General features: G+C 47.3%; 1 protein-coding gene across 1 annotated transcript in view; it reads left to right on the forward strand.

Annotated features, from left to right (window-relative positions):
- The window catches only part of ANO6 (anoctamin 6), a 126,149-nt gene that overhangs the window by 70,886 nt on the left and 42,981 nt on the right, over positions 1 to 12,282 (forward strand). The window lies entirely within an intron of this gene.

Raw genomic sequence — 12,282 nt, forward strand, 5'->3', positions numbered from 1 at the left:
CCCTCCTCTATTCACGCTCCAGTTATTGTCCATGGATAGGAGGAATACAAAGTTCATTGGTCCTTGACTCCTAGCGGGTCAGGGGAAGCTCTAGTTTCTCAAATGTGGCCACATGCGGCCACCAGGGGCTTTTCTTGCGGCCACAGCCTCCTGGGCTCTGATTGGGGGGAAGGGGAGGGCAAAGTAGCATCCCCTCCCCCACCCTGTTGCTCCTGGATGTGCTTCCTTGGTGTTGGTTGCTGGGGCCGCCAACAAGGGTTGGGCCGACACCAGGGGCACAACACTGGAGGAGCTGGCAGCCGGTGAATTCCCACCTTCCCGGTGTGGTGGGGCTCAGGCTTTGGGCTTCAGCCATAGGCCCTGGCTGCACGGCGGCACGCCCCAGCCTCCAGCTGCGGGGCTTCAGGCTCTAGCCCCTGGCTGCCTCCCCCGTCCTTCCAGATATCCAGGGCTTAATTTGTCCCCAGGCTTGGCAGGGCTGAGTAAGTCTGCTGTGAAAAGTGATACTTGTATGTTGGTTAATATCACTTTTCACAGCAGACTTACTAGCTAGCAATAAATAAATTACAATGATTTGGACATATCTATGTGCATATTTATTTGTTTTTCCTAAAGCTAATTAAGTACTTTAGGAAAAAGTGTGAGAGCGGTCACCAGCAAAAGTTGGTGGCCGCAGTCTGAGGCCACCAAAAAATTTGTCCTGAGAACCTCTGCTCTAGATAGATTGGAAGAGGTACAGACCAGAGGAGTGATCCTGGAAACCAAAAGAAAACGTTCATACTCCCTGTCTCCTGCAGTAATTTCATGGAAGATACTCTGACAAGCCAGGGCTGAGGGACCCTAGCAGGAGCCCTCAAGGGGCGGTGTAGAGGTACTGTCAGGACCTCAGCTAGCTCCAGGCATGATCACCTAGCACCCCACTGAGCTCAGCAGGGACCATTAAAGCCTCACAAAGTGACTATGCTCCCTGATTAGACAGAAGGGCCATCAGATCACCATTTAAGCCTTGAAGCAAGAGCTGCACAGTGGCTCCTCAATGTGCTCTTTGCCTGCAGCTGTGCCAGGCCTGCTTCCTATACTGGACCTTGCTCTAACCTATGCCTGCTCCAGTTTCAGCCCTCATTCCTATCTTCCTCAGAATTTCTGATTACTGGGCTCCAACCATTGTCTTAGAATCTGCTGACTATGACCTTGGCTTCTGACCTTGGTTCTGTTCTGACTGCTGGCTCCAACCATTGGTTGGGCCTCTGACCACGCCTCCGGTTCTACCCTCTGATTCTTCTCCACCCAGTAGGCCAGGCTCCTGTTCTGACCAGTAGGTCACACTGCCTACACCCCATTGTAGGACAGTTATTTAGGTAGGAAGATGATAGAACTGAACGATCAGAGAATGAATTTGTTGTAATGGAGAAAGTCAGCCTGGTCAAGGGATTTTCACCATGTCACTTTGCAGTGTGACAGCTCAGTAGCGTCACATCCCTAATAATTCTAATGGGATTGCATGAGTGTAACTGAGGGCAGAAATTGACCCATGTTAATTTAAGGGCTGTCAAGCAATTAAAAAAATTAATCATGATTAATCGCGCGACTAAAAAAATTAATTGTGATTAATGGCGCTCTTAAACAATAATAGAATACTATTTATGTAAATATTTTGGATGTTTTCCACATTTTCAAATATGTTGATTTCAATTACAACACAGAATACAAAGTGTACAATGCTCACTTTATATTTATTTTTATTAGAAATATTTGCACTGTAAAAATAAAAAATAGTATTTTTCAATTCACTTAATACAAGTACTGTAGTACTCTTTATCATGAAAGTTGAACTTACAAATGTAGAATTATGTACAAAAAATAACTGCATTCAAAAATAAAACAATGTAAAACTTAGAGCCTACAAGTCCACTCAGTCCTACTTCTTGTTCAGCCAATTGCTCAGACAAACAAGTTTGTTTACATTTGCAGGAGATAATGCTGCCCACTTCTTGTTGACAATGTCACCTGAAAGTGAGAACAGATGTTCGCATGGCACTTTTGTAGCTGGCATTGCAAGATATTTACATGCCAGATGCGCTAAAGATTCATATGTCCCTTTATGCTTCAACCACCATTCCAGAGGACATGCGTACATGCTGATGATGGGTTCTGCTCGATAACGATCCAAAGCAGTGCAGACCAACACATGTTCATTTTCATCATCTGAGTCAGATTCCACCAGCAGAAGGTTGATTTTCTTTTTTGGTGGTTCGGGTTCTGAAGTTTCTGCATCAGAGTGTTGTTCTTTTAAGACTTCTGAAAGTATGCTCCACACCACATCCCTCTCAGATTTTGGAAGACACTTCAGATTCTTAAATCTTGGGTCAAGTGCTGTAGCTATCTTTAGAAATCTCACAGTGGTACCTTCTTTGCGTTTTGTCAAATCTGCAGTGAAAGTGTTCTTAAAACAAACAACATGCTGGGTCATCATCTGAGACTGCTGTAACATAATATATATGGTAGAATGCAGGTAAAACACAGAGCAGGAGACATACAATTCTCCCCCAAGGAGTTCAGTCACAAATTTAATTAATGCGTTATTTTTTTAACGAGTGTCATCATCATGGAACCATGTCCTCTGGAATGGTGGCCAAAGCATGAAGGGGCCTACGAATGTTTAGCAGATCTGGCATGTAAATACCTTGCAATGTCAGCTACAAAAGTGCCATGCAAACATTTTTTCTCACTTTCATTATCTCCCATAAATGTAAACAAACTTGTTTCTCTTAGCGACTGGCTGAACAAGAAGTAGGACTGAGTGGACTTGTAGGCTCTAAGTTTTACATTGTTTTGTTTTTGAGTGCAGTTATGTAACAAAAAAATTTACATTTGTAAGTTGCGCTTTCATGATAAAGAGATTGCACTGCAGTACTTGTATGAGGTGAATTGAAAAATACTATTTCTTGTTATTTTTACAGTGCAAATATTTGTAATAAAAATAATATAAAATGAGTACAGTACACTTTGTATTCTGTGTTGTAACTGAAATCAATATATTTGAAAATGTAGAAAAACATCCAAAATATTTAATAAATTTCAATTGGTATTCTGTTGTTTAACAGTGCAATTAAAACTGTGATTAATCACAATTAGTGTATCCTGCACGATTAATTTTTTGAGTTAATCGTATGAGTTAACTGATTAATCGACAGCTCTAGTTAATTTGTAGGTATTAGTAGCATAATTGGGTAAATTGGGGGGGAGGGGCAAAATAAAAACTCCCAAGACTGGGTGAACATTTGGAGAGAAGAAACAAACACTTTGGGTTTCTGAAGTGTTTGGATACAGTTCTTGGTTTTGTTCCTGTAACAGGACATGCTCTCTTACTGCTCTGCTGCCTCCTAGTGGCCCATCTGGCTCACCACATGGTCTGATGCTCCTTTCTACTCAGCCTGTCTTCCCGCTCACTTACTCAGTGGGCTTTCTTATGCGTCTGGAGCTGCAGCGCTTTCCTCTTCATGGCTTAGCCCTCTTGCCAAGTCACCTTGACGCTCCCCCCCGGGTACTAACTCTCTCCTTCCTAACTGTCTCTGGCAGTCACTTAATGGGCTGCACCTAGCATGCCACTCCCAAACTGGCTTGTAGGGGAACCCTGGCCCACACTCTACACCAGGTTCCCATCCAGGGACCCTAAACCCAGCAGCTCTGGGCTTTATTCTCCCAGCCCTTTCTGCTGTGCCCTGGACTGCTTCCTACCTTAGCTATTCTAGGCTCCTACTCTCCCTCCTTGTGTCAAGGAATATGTCTGCAGGCCAAGTCTCTGTTGCCAGCTCCCTAGCTTTATAGAAGTCATACCTGTTTCTGCCCAGCTGAACTTCTTCACCAATTAAGCCTCATTATGTTCTAGCTTCCCTCCTTCTGCAGCCTATGGCTAATTGGCCTCTCTTGCCTATATTAACCCCTACAGGGCTAGTATGGGGTGAATCAGTGGTGAGCTGGAGCTGGTTCCCACCGGTTCACGGGAACCGGTTGTTAAATTTAGAAGCCCTTTTAGAACCGGTTGTCCCGGTTCTAAAAGGGCTTTTAAATTTTACAAAATCTCTGGCAGCTCCCTGCCCTGCTTCTGGCCCCAGCTCACCTAGCTCCGCCTCCTCCTCTGACACTCCCCCCGGCTTCTCCTCCCCTGCTTCCCGCGAATCAGCCGATTTGCGGAAAGCAGGGCTTCCTGCAGGTGAGCTGGGGCAGGGGCCGGGCCCTGACTCCGGCTGGACGGCTCCGGGACGGGACGGGCCCCGGCCCCAGCCCCAGCCCCGACTCCTGCAGGTGAGCTGGGGCGGGAGGAGGGCTCCAGGCGCCGTGCGGCCCGGCCCCGGCTCCGGCCGTGCGGCACTGCCCGGCCCCGGCCCAGCCCCAACTCCGAGCCCCAGCCCTGCCCCGACTCCGGGCCCCAGCCCCGACTCCGGCCGCGCGGCTCCGGGCCGGCCCAGGCCCCGACTCCGGCCACGCGGCACGGCTCCGGCCCCGGCCCAGGCCCCGACTCCGTCCGCGCGGCGCAGCTCCAGCCCGGGCGGGGGTAAGAGGCCGGGGCCGGGGGGGTTGGATAAGGCGGGGACAGGGAGCGGGGGTATGGGGGTTGGATGGGGCAGAGGTTCTTGGGGGGCGGTCAGGGGATGGGGAAGGGGGTAGTTGGGTAGGCGCCGCGTGGGAGTTATGGGGGTCTGTCGGGGTGGTGGTGGATGGGGTCAGGGCAGTCAGGGGACAGGGAGCAGGGCGAGTTGGGCAGGGGGTGAGGTCCTGGGGGGAAGTTAGGGTTGGGGGTCTCGGGAAGGAGTGGTCAGGGGACAAGGAGCGGGGGGGGGGTTATGGGTTGCGGTTTCTGAGGGGGGCAGTCAGGGGCAGGACATGGGTGGGGGGTGTACTCACCGGGCGGTTCCCTACCGGGTCTTCGGTGGCGGGTCCTTCAGCCGCCGGAGCCGTGCCGCCGAAGACCCGGTAGGGAACCGGTTCCTAAGATTTTGGCAGCTCATCACTGGGGTGAATGACCCATCACAATTCACCTTCCCTAGCTGCATCCCCATGTGCTTCTGTGTCTTTGCGGTATAGTTGAGACAAAAGTCAGAAATGTTGAAATACTATGAAGGAAGCCTGTTCTCATAAGATTTCCAGACAAATTTATCAGATTCAGAAGGGGTTAATAAGCTTCATATAAGCATCTGAACTTGAACTCTGAGCCGTTTGAAGTTTACCTGAAACTAACGTAGCAAGCACTGTTGAAAATCACAACAATTTAGGACTAGATTCCAAACTCCAATGAGTGGAGTGCATTTCAAGTAAATTTTATAAGATATCTGAGGGTATGTCTACACTACGGGATTAATCCGAATTTATATAATTCGAATTTTGGAAACAGATTGTATAAAGTCGAATGTATGCGGCCACACTAAGCACATTAATTCGGTGGTGTGCATCCATGTACCAGGGCTAGCATCGATTTCTGGAGCATTGCACTGTGGGTAGCTATCCCATAGCTATCCCATAGTTCCCGCAGTCTCCTCCGCCCATTGGAATTCTGGGTTGAGATCCCAATGCCTGATGGGGCCAAAAACATTGTCGCGGATGGTTCTGGGTATATCCTCCCCCCTGTCCAGGGAAGCAACGGCAGACAACCGTTTCGTGCCTTTTTCCTGGGTGAACACAGCAGACGCCATACCACGGCAAGCATGGAGCCTGCTCAGCTCAAGACAGCAGTCATGAACATTGTAAACACCTCGTGCGTTATCGTGCAGTTTATGCTGAACCAGAACCTGCAAAACCAGGCGGCGAGGAGTAGGCTACGGCAGCGCGGTGGCGAGAGTGATGAGGATATGGACATGGAATTCTATCAAACCACGGGACCCGGTGCTTTGGAGATCATGCTGTTAATGGGGCAGGTTATAGCTGTGGAACGCCGATTCTGGGCCCGGGAAACAAGCACAGACTGGTGGGACCGCATAGTGTTGCAGGTGTGGGATGATTCCCAGCGGCTGCGAAACTTTCGCATGCGTAAGGGCACTTTCTTGGAACTTTGTGACTTGCTTTCCCCTGCCCTCAAGCGCCAGAATACCAAGATGAGAGCAGCCCTCACAGTTGAGAAGCGAGTGGCGATAGCCCTGTGGAAGCTTGCAACGCCAGACAGCTACCGGTCAATCAGAAATCAATTTGGAGTGGGCAAATCTACTGTGGGGGCTGCTGTGATGCAAGTAGCCAAAGCAATCACTGAGCTGCTGCTACCAAAGCTAGTGACTCTGGGAAATGTGCAGGTCATAGTGGATGGCTTTGCTGCAATGGGATTCCCTAACTGTGGTCGGGCGATAGATGGAACCCATATCCCTATCTTGGCACCGGAGCACCAGGGTACCCAGTACATAAACCGCAAGGGGTACTTTTCAATGGTGCTGCAAGAACTTGTGGATCACAAGGGACGTTTCACCAACATCAACGTGGGCTGGCCGGGAAGGCTTCATGACGCTCGCGTCTTCAGGAACACTAATCTGTTTAAACGGCTGCAGCAAGGGACTTACTTCCTGGACCAGAAAATAACCGTTGGGGATGTTGAAATGCCAATAGTTATTCTTGGGGACCCAGCCTACCCCTTAATGCCATGGCTCATGAAGCCATACACAGGCAGACTGGACAGGAGTCAGGAGCTGTTCAACTACAGGCTGAGCAAGTGCAGAATGGTGGTGGAATGTGCATTTGGCCGTTTAAAAGGTCGCTGGCGCACTTTACTGACTCGCTCAGACCTCAGCCAAACCAATATCCCCATTGTTATTTCTGCTTGCTGTGTGCTCCACAATCTCTGTGAAAGTAAGGGGGAGACCTTTATGGCGGGGTGGGAGGCTGAGGCAAATCGCCTGGCTGCTGATTACGCGCAGCCAGACACCAGGGCGATTAGAAGAGCACACCAGGAAGCGCTGTGCATCAGAGAAACTTTGAAAACCAGTTTCATGACTGGCCAGGCTGCAGTGTGAAATTTCTGTTTGTTTCTCCTTCATGAAAACCCGCCCCCTTTATTGACTCATTCTCTGTAAGGAACCCACCCTCCCCCTTCCCCCAGCTTGCTTTCAAAGGAAATAAAGTCACTATCATTTAAAAATCATGTATTCTTTATTAATTGATTATAAACATAGGGAGAGAACCGACAAGGTAATCTGGGTGAGGTTTGGGAGGAGGATAGGAGGGAAGTAAAAGGCCACTGAAAAAATTCAATATAATGACAGCCTTTTGGTTGGGCTGTCCACTGGGGTGGAGTGGGAGGGTGCACGGAGCCTCCCCCCCCCCCCCCGCGTTCTTACACGTCTGGGTGAGGAGGATATGGAACATGGTGAGGGGGGAGGGAGGTTATACAGCGGCTGCAGCGGCAGTCTGTTATCCTGCTGCCGTTCCTGAAGCTCCACCAGACGCTGGAGCATGTCCGTTTGATCACGCAGCAGCCCCAGCATTGCAGCCTGCCACCTCTCATCTCGAGCGTCCCTCATGACCTCACGTTCACTGGCATCTTTCCTAAATTTAGATACCGTGTCCTTCCACTCATTCAAATGAGCTCTTTCATTGCGGGTGCATTCCATTATTTCCGTGAACATCTCGTCTCGCGTCCTCTTTCTCCGCCGCCTTATCTGAGATAGCCTTCGGGACGGAGGAGGGAGGCTTGAAAAATTTGCAGCTGCTGGAGGGAGGGTTGAAAAAAAGGAGAGAAGTTTTTAAAATGATACATTTTACAGAACAATGCTTATACTCTTTCATGGTGAACAACACTATTCACATTACGTAGCACATGTGATTTCAGTACAAGGTCGCATTTTCCATCTTAATATTGAGTGCCTGTGGCTTTGGTGTTAGAGATCACAGACGCAGGTCTGGGCAACAGAATTCAGCTTGCATGCGGCCATGGTAAGCCATTGTCTTTCGGCTTCTGCGCCCTCCTTTCCCACATACCAAGCAAAGCCCGTTGACTACTGTGGTTTTCCTGTTAACCTTCAGCAGCAGAAAACAAACTAACCCCCCGCCCCCCCATCCAATTCTCTGGGATGATCGCTTTATCCCTCCCCCCACCGCGTGCCTGGTATCAGGGAAGATCCCTGCAGAAACCAAACTAACCCCCCCTCCCCCCCCCCCTCCCGCCATGAATTATCTGGGATGATCGCTGTACCCCTCCCCCCACCGCGTGGCTGGTAACAGGGAAGATCCCTGCTAGCCAAACGCGAAAAACTCAGGGCCAATTCCCGCCCCCCCTCCCCCGCGCTTGGCTAACTGCAGGGAAGGATTTCTTTTCAGCCACAGGCAAACAGCCCAGTAGGAACGGCCACCTCTGTCCCCTTAATTAAATTCCCGTATTTCAACCAGGTTACCATGAGCAATATCACTCTCCTGAGGATTACACAGCGAGATAAAGAACAGATGTTGCTTGAATGCCAGCAAACACCGGGACCATACGCTGCCAGGCTTTGTCATGCAATGATACCAGATTACTTGCTGCAAGCATGGCGTGGTCAAGTGTCCTACCATGGAGGACGGAATAAGGCTGCAGTGCCCAGAAACCTTGTGGCAAGGCTTTTGGAGTACCTCCAGGAGAGCTTCATGGAGATGTCCCTGGAAGATTTCTGCTCCATCCCCAGACACGTTAACAGACTTTTCCAGTAGCTGTACTGGCCGCGAATGCATCCCAAGTCCTCAGGGCAAAGTAATCATTAAAAAACGCTTGCTTTTAAAACAAGTTTTATATTTTAAAAGGTAAACTCACCTTAGGTCCCTTCCATGGGGTCATGGTCTTGGATACTGGCTTGGGAGGGTTGGGAGGGTACTTCAGTCAGGCTGAGAAAAAGATCCTGGCTGTTGGGGAGAACGGAGTGCTGGGTGCTCTCCGCAAGCTCGTCCTCCTCCTCCTCCTCCTCCTCTTCCTCCTCTTCCCCGTCCGCAGAATCCTCAGGTGTAGCTGATGAGATTATCCCCGCCTTGGAATCCACGGTCAGAGGTGGGGTAGTGGTGGCGGCCCCCCCTAGAACTGCATGCAGCTCGGCGTAGAAGCGGCATGTCCGCAGCTCTGACCCAGAGCGACTGTTTGCCTCCTTTGTTTTTTGATAGGCTTGTCTGAGCTCCTTGACTTTCACGCGGCACTGATCTGAGTCCCTATTGTGGCCTCTCTCCATCATGCCCTTGGAGATTTTTTCAAAAGTTTTGGCATTTCGTCTTTTCGAACGAAGTTCTGCTAGCACTGAATCCTCTCCCCATATAGTGATCAGATCCAGTACCTCCCGTACGGTCCATGCTGGTGCTCTTTTTCGATTATCGGCCTGCATGGTTACCTGTGCTGATGAGCTGAGCTATCTGTGGTCACCTGTGCTCTCCACGCTGGGCAAACAGGAAATGAAATTCAAATGTTCGCGGGGCTTTTCCTGTCTACCTGGCCAGTGCATCCGAGCTCAGATTGCTGTCCAGAGCGGTCACAATGGTGCACTGTGGGACAGGTCCCGGAGGCCAATACCATCGAATTGCGGCCACACTAACCCTAATTCGAAATGACAATATCGATTTTGGCGCTACTCCGCTCGTCGGGGTGGAGTACAGAAATCGATTTTAAGAGCCCTTTATTTCGAAATAAATGGCTTCGTTGTGTGGACGGGTACAGGGGTAATTCGATTTAATGCTGCTAAATCCGAATTAAAGTCATAGTGTAGACCAGGCCTGAGGGTGTGCTAAGCATGTCTGAGATTAAAATTTCTCCCATGAAGTATGAATTTAAATCCGCGCAACTGATGTGCTCAGTTTAGTTCCCATGGACTATTTTCTGCTACAAGTCATTAGAGTTTCAGTAAGTGTTCCAATATGCCATTTTTTCCCCCTGCTGGGATCCTTAAATAGCTGGTAGTTGAAAACTAATGAGGCAGCAATAGAAAGGTAAATTCAAAATAAATTAACAGATAATGTGGTTTTAGTCCTAATCCAGTTTACATTGAAAGACTCTCACTGACTTCAGTGAGAGTTGGATCAGAACCTTCATTTCTGATCATGGTCACCAATGAAGATAAAACAATTCATGCTTCATAAAAATAATTTTAAAAAAAAAAATCTTTATCCAGACAACAAAGAAACAACTGACAGCAAATATTTGATATTCAGCAATTTCTACAGAGAGTTTACAGAGAACTCTAGATTAGCATGATATGAGAGGTTTGTTTTCATAAGTAAACAATCTTTTTCTAAATTGTTCCTGCTAATCAAATATAATTCATCTAATTTAGTTTAGCTACCTGACAAACAGAAAACTGGTTTGAACAATTTAAAAAACCAACATTACTTCTTCCATTGTTTTTGAATGTGTCATGCCTGAAGAAAGGGAACAATATCTGTGTTATTAAAATAAACACTGCAAACAAATATGATATTTTAGGTCCATTTTATGCCATTGCTTGGGTCTGCAAAAGATAGCAAGCTACATAAACTGGTTGTGTGCCAAGATGACCTATCTTGCAATGAGGTAAGAAAGATGAATGAGCCCATTAAGTTAAGGGAGGAGGGCAACCACACCTGTTCTGCAGTCTGGTAGAGAGATTTGTTTGGCAGGGCTGAGGGTAGTGAGGAACTCCTGGAAATAAAGTCTCTATTCCTGTGGCAGCCCTACTTGTATCCTGCTCCCACTTTCTCACCTCATCTATACTAAATAGGGTTTCTTTTTTCTTTGCCTTCAGGTTTATGGGCCTTTATGGTACACTCACTTCACATTTTCAAGCTTTAGTCTTGCAACCATGAGCAACAGAAACTTACTTTTTTAAAGAAAAAAACAAAGTGGAGAATCTCTTGATGCCAGAACTAGCAGCTTTAAGAAAACCTCCCAATAAAATCATGAGAGATGGCAATAATGAGATTGGAGGGTTGTTTCTTCTATTCTCCCCCACCCAACTATCAGCGGGATGCCTTAAGCCTGATGAGCCCATGTTCTGTTGGTGACTGACAGATCTCCCTCTGATGTTCTGAAGACCAAATTAACTTGTGGAACTCATTGCCATTCTATTATTATTGAAGAAAACTGATTAGCAAGATTTAAAAAAAGGATTAGACATATGTAAATAAGCACAGTATCAACATTTACGTTCTCTAGCAAAAAAGAGGCTTTCTGTCTTTGTGCTTCATGTATTAGTTAAATGACAGCAGGCATCAAGAAGAAATATGACTAAGATGAGACATCATAAAAAGATTAAAATAATAAATGGTATAAAGAAGATAGTTCTTCTGTTATCCTTGTCTCATAACACAAGAACAAAGGGATGAATATTCAATTAAATTAAAAAAAAGTTGGAAATTCGAAACCGATAAAAGGAAATACTTTTTTCACACGAGGGATTAAACTGTAGAATGTGTTACCACAAGAAATTGTTGAGTCCAAGAATTGAACAAGTTCTTAAAAGGGATTGGATATTTATAGGGCTGTCAAGAATATCCAGACTTATCATAGTTAATGCTAACAAAAAATTTGAAGGGATTTTAAATCTCAGGGTTTAAACCAATCTCTAACTATTTGCGATTAGGATGAGACCTAAATTGAAGGCAGATTATCCAACATCGGCTTGCTGTGGGGTTCTTAGACCTTCCTCTGAAGTATCTGGTACTGACTTCTGTCAGAGACAGGATACCTGGTGGATCTTGGATCTGAGCCAGTATGCCAATTCCCATGTTCCTATCAAGGTTCTGCTTCTGCTTCCACTTTAGTCAATGAGAGTTTTGCCATTGATGGTTGGAGCAGGACTGGACCTTAAGTACAGAGGTTACAGCTGGATGCAGGGTACCAGAGTAGGTGGATCTAGGCTGTTTTTGTTTGAGAAGTCTTGTTTGAGAAGCTTTGAGACTGGAAGTCCTTAAGCAGAGGCGTAGCGAGCGCCCTCCGTACCCTCCGACCGGAGGGAGCCCCGCAAGGAAGGGGGCCCCTAAAAGTGGCAAAATAAATACCGCATTCCAGTTTCTGCATTGTAAGGGGCCCCGCCCGGACATATGTTCGGAGGGGGCCACCGTTTGGAGGGGGCCACGTTCTTTGTTGCTACGGCCCTGTCCTTAAGCACAGGACAATACAAACAACTACGAAAATGGTCTGGGGTATGAAAACAATCTATTGCACTTAATAACCCAGAATACTAAATATGGGTCTTCACCTAGAATATGTGATCAATTAGATGAACAAATTGCTCATAGAGGAGTTATATAGTGGGCTTCAAGTAGCTTTAATTTGGTCTACTTCACATCAACTTTTAAAATATCTAGTAAAAATACAAA

Source organism: Emys orbicularis, chromosome 1 (assembly GCF_028017835.1).
Source record: "Emys orbicularis isolate rEmyOrb1 chromosome 1, rEmyOrb1.hap1, whole genome shotgun sequence".
Lineage (NCBI taxonomy): Eukaryota > Metazoa > Chordata > Testudines > Emydidae > Emys > Emys orbicularis.